This window comes from Myotis daubentonii, chromosome 1 (genome assembly GCF_963259705.1).
Source record: "Myotis daubentonii chromosome 1, mMyoDau2.1, whole genome shotgun sequence".
Classification (NCBI taxonomy): Eukaryota; Metazoa; Chordata; class Mammalia; order Chiroptera; family Vespertilionidae; genus Myotis; species Myotis daubentonii.
This window is the reverse complement of record NC_081840.1, coordinates 9,329,394-9,344,034: the sequence shown is the minus strand read 5'-3', so window position 1 is coordinate 9,344,034 and position 14,641 is coordinate 9,329,394. Positions and strand designations below refer to the sequence as shown.

Here is a 14,641-nt window from a genome sequence, read left to right as displayed (position 1 = left end):
TGGCCCTGAGCCAAAGCCTTATGTGACACTGCCGAGCCCACCCCCCTGAAAACCTGGGCTGGAAGACTGAGCCTACTGGATTCCGATCACCTCTGCACAAGGGGTACTAGCTGACCAAGCTGGGTCCCTGCCAGGAGATGCCAGGAGCGCAGACAGGAGGCCAGGGAGTGGTTCCCAGCTGGGAGCAGGAGGGAGGGGCACCTGCAGACAGGAGACAGGCAGGGCCAGACCGCTTGGAAGGTCACAGTGGCCTTTTTCTTCCCAGGACCCACTGCTGCCCGGCAACACCATAGTTGCCATGGGAACTACACCCGGACAGTCTGTGCTGGGATGGAAAGAGGACTGTCTCTACTACCATCAGGCCTCGCCAAAGGCCCCACGTTCTGTAACAGATGAAAACTACTTCCCCTGTTCCCAGGAGTGAAGTGAGGAGACCAGCAGACTCTCCGGAGCCCAATCTGGGACCCCGTAGTTCCAGCCCCGCCTCCCCTCCGGCTCCCACCTGCTTGGCGATGCTGCTGCAGTGCCGCCGCCCCACCCAGGGGCCTGAAGGAGGTGCTGCTAGGTTTGGGGTTCGGCCATCGCTGGTTCCCGCCCACGGCAGATGGTGCCAGGAGACACGAGAAACCCACTGGCCCCACGCCGGGCAGCAGGTCTCCTGTGTTCTCTGGGCAGCCACACAAGGACTGGCACACAGACTTGTTCCTGCTCTGGGCAAAGCCCAAGCCTGGACAGGACTGACCAGGGGCAGCTGCCGGCTCCACCCATCACATGCCCTGAGATCAAAGCCCTGGACTCTGCCACCTGCTTCCTCTGCCTGCAGGTGAGGGTAAGGGTGGCCGAGGCCCTCCGGCCCCTCCACCTCCTTGCGCAGAGGCTCCGAGTGAAAAGATAACCGAGGTCTGGAAGGGCTGGGGTGGGGGTGGGGAGTAAAGGGCAGGGGGCGAGTTAGGGTTCAGGGAGCGGGGAGAGAACGCCGACTTGAAAATGTGCTGGGATCAGCTCCCTCTCTCTCCCGGGCTGTCACTGACGGACAGGCCAGGTGGGCACCTGGGCCCCTGCCTCCCTGGCTGGCCCTGCAGCCCTCACTGTGCTACCAGCCTGCGGAGCCTATTTCTGTAAAGGCCCCCCACCTCCAACCCTGAAGTCCCGCCCCCTGCCCGTCTCTTCCACCAACCACAGGCCCCAGGGCGGGACCAGCTGCAGGGCCTCCTGTGCAGGTGGGAAAGGCACAGGGAGGACCTGGCCGCCCTGGTCAGGGGTCCAAGCAGGGAGCCTCTTCTAGGTGCTGCCAGCGCCCTGTTGCAGGTTTGGCCAAGGAGCAGAGAAATGCCTCCTGGTCCAGAGGACGGCTGCCCGGCACGGAAACGCACAACCTGACAAGTGGAACCCCAGCTGGGTGTCATCCTCCACTCAGCTCACCTCCCAGGCTCTCTGGGCAGCATGGCTGTGCAGCCGTCCACAGCAGCCCTGGGCATGAGTCATGGCCATCGTTGCTGGTCATGGTTGGCATAAAGCACAGTCACCTCTTGATTACATCTTAAAAATCTCAGGATGAAAAAGGCAGCAATGGCTTTTTACTGAGTTCTGTGCCACACTCTGAGTTTGCTCAGACTGGAGACCCAACCACACCCAAATGCCCCTCCCAGTGGATGGGAAACCACCAAAAGCAGAACCAAAGGGCCTGAGAGACCCCTGTGGTCCAGCCTCCCCCACTGCACAGATGGGGAAACTGAGGCACAGAGAAGGTGTGTCATCGTGCAGTGAGAGAGTGTGAGTCTGGGCGCTTCTCAGAGTTTGACCCTGGTCTCTCCAGAATCTAGATTCCGACTGCTGTATTCCCCTCCTCCCAGCTCCCCAGCATGGGCTTTGAGCCTCTTGATGAATAGTGGTGGGTTATTGTTGTCAAGCTTTAATAACAACACTAATCCTATCTAATAAAAGACAAAAAGGGTAATTAACCATACCTCCACTATGCTTCCCATTGGCTAATCAGGGCGATATGCAAATTAACTGCCAACAAAGATGGCGGCCGGCAGCCACACAGCTGAAGTGAACATGAGGCTTGCTTGCTCCAGTGATGGAGGAAGTCAAGGTTCACCGCCTACCCTGGCCCGGCTCTGAGCTCTGAAAGCAACAATGTTTCAATTATAGAAGCTAAACAAACCCCAGATACCTGCTTTCAGCCAGCCGCAGCCTCAGAGCTGGGAGCGCCAGTGACAGCAACAATGTTTCAATTATAGAAGGTAAATAAATCCCAGAATAAAAAGGAAAAGGAAAAAAGGAGAGGCTGGGAGCTTCAGTCCCGGCCAGCCTGAAAACGGCCCTCAGCCCCTCACTCAGACAGGCCAGGCACCCCAGTGGGGAACCCCCACCCTAAAGGGGGTGTGACCAGCTGCTAACAGCCATCAGCCCCTCACCCAGGCTGGCCAGGCACCCCAGTGGGAACCCCCACCCTGAAGGGGGTGTGACCAGCTGCTAACAGCCATCAGCCCCTCACCCAGGCTGGCCAGGCACCCAAACAGGACCCCCACCCTGATCCGGGACACCCTTCAGGGCAAACCAGCCAGCCCCCACCCGTGCACCAGGCCTCTATCCTATATAGTAAAAGGGTAATATGCAAACTGACCCTAACAGCAGAAAGACTGAGAATGACTGGTCACTATGACACACACTGACCACCAGGGGGCAGACGCTCAATGCCGGAGCTGCCCTCTGGTGGTCAGGGCGCTCTCACATGGGGGAGCTCAGCTCAGCCACAAGCCAGGCTGATGGCTGCCAGTACAGCGGTGGTGGTGGGAGCCTCTCCTGCCTCCTCAGCAGCGCTAAGGATGTCTGACTGCAGCTTAGGTCTGCTCCCTGCTGGCAAGTGGACATCCCCCCAGGGCTGCTGGGCTGCCAGAGGGATGTCTGATTGCCATCTTAGGCCCAATCCCCCGGGGAGCAGGCCTAAGCCAGCAAGTGGTCATCCCCCGAGGGGTCCCAGACTGCGAGAGGGCACAGGCCGGGCTGAGGGACCCCCCCCCCCCCGAGTGCACAAATTTTTGTGCACCGGGCCTCTAGTAGTAATCATAATACCATCTGCCATCTATCATGTCTACTGTGTACCAGTCTCTATATTTCAAATCATCCATTATCCTCAACTACAGGCAAGGAAATGGAGGCTCAGAGAGGTTAAGTAACTGGCCCTAGATCCACAGTCATGGCCTGGGGGTGGCCTTTGATCAGGAGAGGAGGTGTGGGGTGTGGGGTAAAGGAGACAGGCAGGGCATGGGATGAAGGGAGGGAGTCCCTGTGCCTCACCCTGGGTTGCTCTCATCCTGTCCCTGCCTCACTGTTTGGCTAAAAGAGACGCCTCCCATCTTCACACACCTCTCCCCCGTGACTGGGCAGGCCCAGTGCTCCCCTCAGAGAAGTCCTCCCGGGAAGAACTCCTGAATTCTCTCTCAGGCCCCGGCGCTGGGCTCACCCCACCCGAGAGTCCATCTCTGGCACACAGGCCCACCTCTGGCCCTGAATGAAGGTCTCGGAGAGCAGGGGCCAGACCTGCCTTCTTCCCACCATCCCAGGACCTGCCTGGACCACACCACATGCCTCACGGCCTTGGTGCTGTTGCAAGCACCGGTCCGGCCCCAGGTTGGCAGTCACATCTGCAGCAGCTGCCACCACGCTGTCCCAGCTGTCATGAAAGCCTCTCTCTCTCTCTCTCTTTCTCTCTCTCTCTCTCTCTCTCTCTCTCTCTCTCTCTCTCTCTCTCTCTCTCTCTCTCCCCGCTTCCATATTTAGCAATGCAGAGCTGAGGACTGAGTCCAGGAACAGGAGGACAGAATAAACTGCCACAAGCAGACAGGACTCTGCCTGGGAACTATTTATAGGTTCCGATGCCAAACAGAAGGGGAGGCATTAGACAGACGTGTGAATTGCCAAGTGTCAGGAGAGACTAAATAAAGCGCAAGGAGACAGGGAGGTGTTGGGAGAAGAACCTGGGGAGGGCGGAGGCGGAGACGCCGAGCAGGGGCCTGCCATTCATCCCCACCCGCCATGCCAGTCCTATGGGGGCACTGAACTACCCACAGGGAACTGACAGCCAGTCCCTCCGCTCACACTGCAGGGCGAGGAGGTGCCTTTGCCTGTACTGTCATGAAGAAGCACTTTGCTCTCTTGGGAGTAGAAACAGGAAAGGGAGGTAGCCCAGGGCACCTCCTGATGGTGAGAACAGCTCTGAGTGCCAGAGGAGGACCCATCAAGCCTGCAGGACTCTGTGGTTGAGCATCCACCTAGGAACCAGGAGATCACGGTTCGATTCCCGGTCAGGGCAAATGCCCAGGGTTGTGGGCTCGATCCCCAGTATGGGGCATGTAGGAGGCAGCCAATCAATGATTCTCTCTTATCATGGACTAGGGGCCCGGTGCACAAAATTCGTGCACTGGGTGTGTGTGGGGGGGGGGGGGGGAGTGTCCCTCAGCCCAGCCTGCCCCCTCTCACATACTGGGAGCCCTCAGGCGTTGACCCCCATCACACTCCAATCACAGGATCGGCCCCTTGCCCAGGCCTGACGCTTCATTTCCCCCCATCACTGGTTCTGCCCCCAGCCCAGGCCTGATGCCTCAGCCAGAGGCGTAGCCCCCCATCACCCTCCGATTGCCTGATCGGCCCCTTGCCCAGGCCTGACGCCTCCGCCAGAGGTGTCAGGCTTGGACAGGGGACTCCCATCTCCCCCTGATCACTGGCTCTGGCCCCCGCCCAGGCCTGAGGCCTCTGGCCCAGGAATCATGCCTGGGCAGGGGACCCCCATCTCCCTCTGATCGCTTGCTCCACCTCCCGCCCAAGCCTGACGCCTCTGACCCAGGCTTCAGGCCTGGGCAAGAGGACCATCATATCCCCCCAATCCCCAGCTCCGCCCCCCGCCCAGGCCTGATGCCTCGGCCAGAGGAGTTGACCCTCATCACCCTCCGATCACCAATCCCCGGATTGGCCCCTTGACCAGGCCTGAGGCCTCCGGCAGAGGTGTCAGGCCTGGGCAGGGGACCCCCAGCTCCCCGTGGTTGCAGGCTCCACCCCTGCCCAGGCCTAACAACTCTGGCTGAGGCGTCCGGCCCGGGCAGCGGGGACCCGCAGCTGCAGCGGCCCTGCGATCGTGGGCTCCGCTTTAGGCCCAGGCAAGGGACCCCTAGCTCCCGGGACTGCCAGCTTCGACCGTGCCCAGCTCCCATCGCTGGCTCCACCCCTACTTCTTGCTATCACTGGCCAGGGCGGCAAAGGCGCCTGATTCTCCGATCATGGCTGGGGGGCAGGGCAAAGGTGGCCCGCCTTTGCCCTGCCCCCCAGCTCTTAGCTCCCTCCTGGGTTTCCGATCATTGTCAGTGGCAGGGGGCTTCCTTCCTGCTTTCCCTTTCGCCTCCCTGCATTGTGCCTACATATGCAAATTAACTGCCATCTTGTTGGTAGTTAACTGCCAATCTTAGTTGGCAGTCAACTGCCAATCTTAGTTGGCAGTTAACTGCCAATCATAGTTGGCAGTTAATTTGCATATAGCCCTGATTAGCCAATGAAAAGGGTATCGTCATACGCCAATTACCATTTTTCTCTTTTATTAGTGTAGATATTTCTATCTCTCTCTTCCTCTCCCTTGCTCTCTGAAATCAATAAAAATATTTTTAAAAAAGAAAAACTAGAATTTGGTTCCATAATAACCCAGAAAACAACCCACTGTCAATGTCAGGATCTTACAAACTTTGTCCCACCCCAGAGTCTGGGAACTTGGATCTGAGGTCTAGAAGTAAGTAACCGCCACTTATGAGCTGTGAGACAGACAGGTTAAGTGGCTTTCTATCCGTCACAGAGCTGGGGAGCAATGATGCCAGGACGTGACCGTGAGCAAGCCTGACTCCGCGGTCCATGCTCTCCCCCAGCACACAGGCTGCCGTTCTCTAGGCCCTGCTGCCCGGGCTGAAACGAGCCAGCTCCGGGATGCCACCAAAGCCACAGCTCAGAGACAAGTCCACTTTGAGATGGTCCTTAAGAGCAAGAACCATCACCCTTTTCGACAGCATGGAAGGACCTGGAGACTACTATGCTAAGTGAAATAAGCCAGTCAGAGAAAGACAAGCATCACATGATCTCACCTAAATGTGGAATTTAATCAACCAAATAAACTGATGAACGGAATAGGTCCAGAGGCATGGATGCACGGAACAGAACAACAGAGATCAGTGGGGAGGGGAGTGGAAGAGATTCACCAAAGATCATATACGCATATATGCATAACCCATGGACACAGACAATAATGGGGGAAGACCGGGGTGGGGCAGGGGTTGTGTGGTGGTGGGAAAAAGGGGAGGATGGGGGGACACCTGTAATACTGATGACAACAACAACAACAAGAGAGCCAGAATCATTAAGAGACCTGAAGCTCAGGTGACCTCACTGACTCTCGAGACCCCTCCTCACCTGTTGAAGCCACCCAGTCCCTGTCTGCCACCTCTCTGTCCAGCTCTGGTTCTTTGCAATGCACATCGAGCCCTGGGGTGTAATCTTAGCTTAGGCCTCTGATGCTAGGGTAACCCTGGAGTTCTTCCGTGTATTTGATCACTGCTCTACCTCCCTCTCTGGCATCCTCCACCTCCTTTGACTTGGAGAGCCACGTGCATAAGGGCCATGCAAGACCGGCTAAGAAACCACCTGGCTCAGGTGAAAGTGGAGTTAACAGCCCCGGTTCAACCCCAGTTCCCTCCTTGGGCACCATTTCCTCAGCTAAAATGGGGGTCCTGGCACCTGCTTCCTAGGGCTGTGGTGAGGACCAGAGGGACGGATTCTATGGAAGCCACCCGTGCCTGGTACACAGTGGGTCCCCAATAACTGGGAAGGCTGGATAGAATGGCATGGGTAAGGCCTAGTTATTGGGGAACTGGGTCTGCCCTGGGGGCTGCTCAGGGCAGCCTGGGCTGGCAACAATGACTACATTAAAGGAACATCCCAGCAGGGGAAGTTTTGCCCGGCAAGTTCCCTAAAAGTTTCCACTGTGTAAACCAAAGCCAAGACAGCCGCAAGCACAACAAAAGGTATGTAAGAGGATCAGGACTGCTGGTCAAAGCAGCACAGACAAATCATTGATTCTCGACAGATAAGGACACAAAGGACAGAGATGGACACAAAGAGCTGCAAAGATACCAGTCCATTTCTACAGAACTTTCCAGAAGGCCTCACCTCTGACTGCTTCTTTAGGTAGTTTGGGCAGAAAGGAGAAGTTGACGGGACAGGCATAATAACAGGACTTCCCAGGAGGCCGGGTGGGCTCCCTGGGCACTGAGCATCCTGTATTTTCCTTGGCGGTGGCGAGGCTTTATAATCCAGGTGCCTGGGTCAAGTAAATGAAGAACAGCACCTCTCTGTGTGGGCCTTTATCCTTCCAAGGCATTTCTTTATTATATTAGTTTCAGGGTACACCCAGTGATTAGATATTACATAACGCACTAAGTGGTGAATCTCATACCCAACTGACAGCATACGTAGTTTTCAGGATATTCTTGACTATGTTCCCTGTGTTGTACTTTACATCCCCATGACTGTTCTGTAACTACCAATTTGTACTTCTTAATCCCTTCACCATTTTCACCGCCCCTCGCCCCCCCCTCCCCCCGCACCGACCCCCTTCCCATCTGGCAACCATCAAAATATTCTCTATATCTATGAGTCTGTTTCTGTTCTGCTTGTTCATTTATTTTGTTTTTTTAGATTCAATTGTTGATAGATATGTATTTATTGCCATTTTATTGTTCATATTTTTTAATCTTTTTTTTTTCTTTCTTCTTAAAGAAAACATTTTAACATCTCATGAAATACTGGTCTGATGGTGATGAACTCCTTTAGTTTTTTTCTTGTCTGTGAAGCTCTTAATATGTCCTTTGATTTTAAATGATAGCTTTTCTGGGTACAGTTATCTTGGTAGTAGGTCCTTGCTTTTCATCACTTTGAATATTTCTTGCCACTCCCTTCTGGCCTGCAAAGTTTCTGTTGAGAAATCAGCTGATAGTCTTATGCGAGCTCTCTTGTAGGTAGCTGACTGCTTTTCTCTTGCTGCTTTTAAGGTTCTCTTTATCTTTAACTTTTTGCATTTCCAGGGCATTTTGTATCCATCTCTTGCTGGGTGAGGTCAGGATGCCCAGAGACACTGAGTGACTTGCTTAAAGTCATGTAGCAAGCTACCGCGGGAACCATATTAGAACCCAATTCATTGGCACTTACCCCTGGCTTTGCCAAGCTCACACTGACCCTAAAGCTGCTCACTCTTCAACCTGGGGAAGCTGCCTGGAAACTCCCCGAGCAAAGTTGATCTGGGAGGTAACAATTGGCTTCTCCTTTTGGGAAAAATAAACCAACCCAAAGCTAAGTCCCCTAAAACATGTCCTTACAAGTCCTAGAAGTGGGGAAATCCTCCCAGGACCAGCCGAGCCTCCACACAGGGACCCATGAGAGCCACAAAGCACTTGTAAAAGCACTTCCCTCGTTTCTTCCATTCTTGCCCCAATCTACTCAACGACCCAAGTGAGCCTTTTAAGAGTAGAACCTGGTCTTATCCCAGCCCAGGGCTCCACGGATGCTGGCTACACATATTCACAAATGCACGCGTGCCGCAGTATTCAGCTCGCTCCTGCATGTCTGCCAGGTTTTCAATATGTTCACATGATTTCTTATCAGTTTCTCGTAACGGTTCCTTTGGAGGCATCATTAACCCATTTGTGGTGGATGACAGTGAGGCCCTGAAGTCAAACCACTTGCTTCGGTCAAGCAGCAGAACCGAATACAAATCCAGGTTTTCTAACCCTAAGGCCCAGGCCACGGGGGAAGCCGGGCAGTCAGGTGACAGAGAACGAGGCAGAGACAGACCTGGAACTGCCTGCCTTTCCAAAGCTCATGCTCTCCAAAGAGGCTGGCATTGCCAAGAGCGCCAAACCCACCGTGAGGCAATCCCGCCCCTGCTAACACAGCAAGAGCTGCTTCTCCATTCCAGCCCGACTTTAATAAACGTTCCTGACCTTTATTTTTTTTGGACTTACTTAACACATTTTGGTGCAAATGCAGGTGTAAATATCTCTCTAGGATAATGGGTCAGCTGGTGAAGGGGTCAAACCCAAGAGCACCAAAGCAATGTTCCCGTGCGGACTTCAAAATCATTCTGGGTGACACTCTTGACCGGCCCATACATACAGATCTCTGCTGCAGGAGGATTCAGCTAGCATTTCCCCCTCCTTGGTTTAAAAGGTGCCCCCGCCCGGCCAGTGTGGCTCAGTAGTTGAACACTGACCTATGAACCAGGGGGTGAAGGTTTGATTCCCAGTCAGGGCACATGCCTGGGCTGCTCTTTCAGCCCCAGTTGCAGAATGAAGATTTTTTTATAAAGAGCCTCAGCTGACATGTAACATGAGAGAAAAACAGAACTCATGCTACTCTCTGTGTATACATACCTGCGCGCAAGCCACTGTAGTTTAGGGTGTTTGTTATTGCGGCGTAACTAGTCTGAGCTGACTGCTTCAGGGTTTTGCAAAGAAACTCTGAACAAGGGACCAGAGGCAATCCAAGCACACAGACTCATAGAGGTGGTCCAGGGGAGTCATTCTCCCTCAGAGCAAACAGAGCGGGGCCACAGATGACACTGACCACCTACTTTTGGGGGATCCCCTTGTCTCCTTCCTTGGCCTCAGCTTTGAGTGGGGAATCCCAACAAAAGGCCCCAGTTCTAGGCCCTGGGCCTTTCCCTGCCCACTTCCTCCTCAGGCTGCCCCTCACTGCAGCCACCAGAGCCGCAGGAGGACTCGGGAGGCTAATGGCTCCCACCTCCCAAGACGGACCACAAAGCGGTCCCTGAGTACACACTGGGACTTACCCAGAGCCCTGGAACCACGTGTGTAGTAGGCTCATTCCACTCCTCCTTTTGGCTTAATCCTGCAGGAGGATTAACAACAACAACGACACCAAACACTAACTTTTATTGTTCCCCGTACTATCCTAAGCACTTTATTATCTTTTTTTTTTTTTAAAGATCTAATTGGCTTTATTGAGCGATTCATGAATCAGGCAGCATCCCATCTACCAAGTGGAGAGAGGCTCCCTGTCCTAAGCACTTTATTTATTTATTTAAAAAAATATTTTTATTGATTTCAGAGAGGAAGGGAGAGGGAGAGAGATAGAAACATCAATGATGAGAGAGAATCATTGATTGGCTGCCTCCTGCATGCCCCCTACTGGGGATCAAGCCCGCCACCCGGGCATGTGCCCCTGACCAGAATCAAACCTGGGACCTTTCAGTCTTCAGGCCAACGCTCTATCCACTGAGCCAAACTGGCTAGGGCCCTAGGCACTTCAGACACACTAACTCCTTCCTGCACCCTCCGGGGGAGGCACCGCTATCACTCCCATTGGAGGAGCCTGGTGCTCAAAGTCACACAGGTAGTAAAAGCAGCTCTGGGTTCCAACACAGGCGGCGCTGTTTCCACAGGCTGTGCTCCAGCACGATGCTAGGGAGGAAACCACGGAACAGGAAGACAAGGAAAAGGGTAGGCTCAGCGAAGCAACATGGCAAAGATGCCCATTACCTGCTGCTCTCCTGCTATTGTCTGGGTTTGGGGCAGGGGAGACCTCAGGGATCAGACGTATGGGGAGCAGTGAAGTAACATAAAGAAAGAGCAAAACAAAACACGTACAAACTTATAGGCAACATCTGTGTGGTTACAGTGAATGGACACGAATCAAGATTAGAAGAGTTATGTTACATAAAGGATTTTTGGTTTGGGTGTTGAGAGTCTTTTCAGCAAAGCTGGGTACTGAACTTTTTAAAAGTTTAAAAACGGAAAATGAGCCTGGCTGGCCATGGCTCAGCGGTTGAGCATCGACCTATGCATCAGGAGGTCATGGTTCGATTCCCGGTCAGAAATGAGACATGCCACCAGACACGGTGTCCTGGTCCCATTGGGCAGGCTTGTGCATGCTTTCTGACGAAGCTCCAAGAGGCCGGGGCAGCTGGGGGGTGGATTGGGTTGGAGGCACCTAGAAGGGATTGCCCTGGAGGCTGGGGCAGAGAGATGGGAAAGAAGCAGCGGGGCAAAGGAGAAGAGCAGAACTTCCAGACTCTCCATCGGTCCAGCCCCATTCCCTCTTCCTCCGAGAAGCCTTCCCGATCAGCCTGACCTTGAACCATGCTCCGCCCTTGAACTTCTAGAGCACGTGGCGTGTAACAGGCTCAGCACATCACTACTCCCCACTTCCAGCTACTTTCCTGAGGTCGGTGTTAAAATTTAACGTGCATTTGGCCCTTGGGTTTCTAAAGGATTGTAGTAGCTAACTAGTGTCTAGGTCAGTTCCCAAAGCCCAGTTACTCTCATCAAGAGGCAGGACTACACAAGTCCACAAGCAGATAGGCTCATGTCTGTCCCTCTCCCATGACCTCAAGAGAGCACCCAGGGTGTCTGCAGCCCCGGAGGCACCTGCTGAGACCGTCAGAGAAAGGGTTCTTGGAGAGCAGTAGTTGTCCCAAACAACTTCACCCCTCCTGCAGTCGGTAGAGGGTGCTAGAATTTGATCTGGGGAGACTATGACATTGTTTCTTTCCTCTTTGAGATTCCTACACTTTCTTTCCTGCTGGACGCTGCAGGATGTTGGGTCACTAAGGTTTGCTATATAAATTAACAACCTTACACACTCTGTAACCTTAGACTCTAGCAGTTCACCAAAATCCAGGCCCTCTGCTTCTGCCTGGACACACGTCTGGACCACATTTCCCAGGCTCCCTTGCAGTTAGGTATGGTCACATGACTGGTTCTAGCCAATGGGATACAAGCACAGGTAACACTTCCAGGACTTGGTAAACCCGCCCACAAGCCTCCTCCAGGCGGTTTCCCCTTCCAGCCTATGGGGTGGAGTCAACCATGGGAAACTGGAAGCTGAGTGCAGAAGGTGGCAGGGCCTCCACCAGCCAGGATCCCTGAGCCTTACCCGCGGACCAGGAATCGTGCACATGAGCGGGAAACTAGCCTCTTCTATGCTTAAGCCATTACACCTTTTTATCATTATCCCAGCAGCTGGCTGATCTTCCCACCTCCACCTTCTGCATAGCTCTGGCTCCATCTGACTCCATCTGACTGACAGCCACCCAATATGGTTTCCTTGTTGTCTCCTCCTTCCACCCCAACCTAAGCTCTGAGAGGCAGGGACTGGGTGTTGTTTCCCGCTGTGTCCCCAGTGGTAGGACAGTGCCTGACACAGAGTAGATGCTTAATAACAATCTGTTGAGCACACGAACGAGTGAGTTCTGTTTTACCCATTCTTCGTGAGTCCTGGTCTCCATAGAAAGGACCCCAAGAGCGGGAACCAGCCTCTTCCTTCACTTTCTCCTCCAAATCCCGAGCTAGGAAATTAGCCTTTGTCTCGTACACTCACTCTCAGGACCCAGTCTGGGCCCCCTCCTGCTGGCACCCTCCCAAATCCTTCCCACCACGGTCTGTGAGGAACCGGCTGAAGAAATAAATGCAGTCACTGTAGGCCAGCTGCTAAATTACCAGAATCGAGCAGGCTGAGGTATGAGGAAGCGATTCTACTCTTGTTCTAACGAGCCTGGAACGTAAACGTTTTGAACTTCCCCGTCCTGCACCGAAGCCTGGCCATACATCTGCACACATACCAGACCTCCCGATAACCTTCTGATGATCTCCCGAAGGGCTCGTGCAGCCAGACCACATGACATCATCCTGACCACTGGACATGACCAGACCTCCTGGCTCCCATCCTCCAGGTCACCTGACATCGGTCATGGCCCTGGAGCGGTCCTAGGGCTAAGAATGCAAGGCCGATAATGTTCAAGAATGTGCTTTATATTGTAAGAATTCTCAACTTTTCTTTCTTCTTTGGAACATTTCTGGGTTTTTGCCTGGCCTGTTGACTGAATCTCTATCATTTATTTCTAGCCAAATCCTCCGGACTCTTTGAATTCATTCGATATTTGTGGCCTCTGTGCCCCTCAGCCCGGGGTCCCCTTGCAGTCACACCTGTCACACTGCACAGCAGGTGCGGGTGTCTGTCTGTATCACCCACCACGCCCCACCCTCTATTAGGCTGGGAGACCCTGGAAGCCAGGGCTCTCTTATTCATCTTGGCATGGTCCCAGTGTCGGGCATAAGTGCCTCTTAGGAAACAAGCATCCCACAATCAACACTAATAAAAGAGAAAAATGGTAATTGGCGTACAACGATACCCTTTTCATTGGCTAATCAGGGCTATATGCAAATTAACTGCCAACTAAGATTGGCAGTTAACTGCCAACAAGATGGCGGTTAATTTGCATATGTAGGCACAATGCAGGGAGGCGAAAGGGAAAGCAGGAAGAAGCCCCCTGCCACTGACAGTGATTGGAAACCCAGGGGGGAGCTAAGAGCTGGGGGGCAGGGCAAAGGCGGCCCTGGGGCCGCCTTTGCCCTGCCCCCCAGCCATGATCGGAGAATCAGGCGCCTTTGCCGCCCTGGCCAGTGATAGCAGGAAGTAGGGGTGGAGCCAGCGATGGGAGCTGGGCATGGTCAAAGCTGGCAGTCCCAGGAGCTAGGGGCCCCTTACCTGGGCCTAAAGCGGAGCCCACGATCGAGGGGCCGCTGCAGCTGTGGGTCCCCGCTGCCCGGGCTGAACGCCTCAGCCAGAGGCATCCTGCAGGGGCAGGGGCGGAGCCCGCGCAATCGCGGCGCCCCCCGCTGCCACTGCAGGTCCCCGCTGCCCGGGCCCGACGCCTAGGCCAGAGGCGTCAGGCCTGGGCAAGGGGCCCATCCTGTGATTGGAGGGTGATGGGGGTCAACGCCTGAGGGCTCCCAGTATGTGAGAGGGGGCAGGCTGGGCTGAGGGACACTCCCCCCGCCCCCACACCCAGTGCATGAATTTCGTGCACCGGGCCCCTAGTATTTAATAAATATTTTAAAATATTTAGATAATACTTAGTTATATAAACATAAATTACTTAAGTATATACTATTTAAGTATATTATATACCTATAATACTCATATAATACTACTTAATACATATTTTATATATTATTATTATTTATTTTTGGTTAATCCTCACCCAAGGATATTTTCCCATTGATTTTTAGAGAGAGTGGAGGAGGAGGGAGAGACGGAAAGAGAGAAACATCAATGTGAGAGAGACACATTGATTGGCTGCATCCTGCACACACCCTGATTGGGGCCAGGGATTGAGCTGGCAACCAAGGTATGCGCCCTTGACCGGAATCGAACCTGTGACCCTTCAACTGGCAGCCCGATGCTTTATTCACTGAGCCAAACCAGCTAGGGCTATTTTATTTTCTTTAACTTTTGTCACTATTGCTAACTAAGAGTAAAAAGCTGCCCACACACCCTGGATCCAGTTATAAGAGGATCTAAGCTGGTACTTGGCATATTCTTCAGATTCTTCTAACAGGCTTTTGGGCCCTTAATACAGGGCGTGGCCCATGAGAGGAGGGGGAAGCCCAAACGCTCTCACTGTGTCTCGGAACAAACCCACCCTGGATTGGGGGTCCCAAAACATTTTCCCACTGAGGTGCAAGCCCGCCCCTGGCAGCCCTGTGCACACACAGGCGTTTTGTCTTTCGAAGCGCCTGCCCACTTG

At 53.7% G+C, this 14,641-nt stretch overlaps 1 protein-coding gene across 6 annotated transcripts in view; it reads right to left on the bottom strand.

Moving 5' to 3' along the window:
- Positions 1-14,641, bottom strand: part of RIN3 (Ras and Rab interactor 3) — a 113,859-nt gene that overhangs the window by 53,954 nt on the left and 45,264 nt on the right. The window contains exon 1 of one of the 6 annotated variants that reach the window (XM_059688013.1): positions 503-742. The exons of 4 other annotated variants lie outside the window; for them this stretch is intronic. The gene's annotated coding sequence lies outside the window, so the exon portion shown is untranslated. Of the gene's footprint in view, positions 1-502; positions 743-14,641 lie in introns of those variants that run through there. One more of the 6 variants, XM_059688040.1, reaches the window with a different exon arrangement.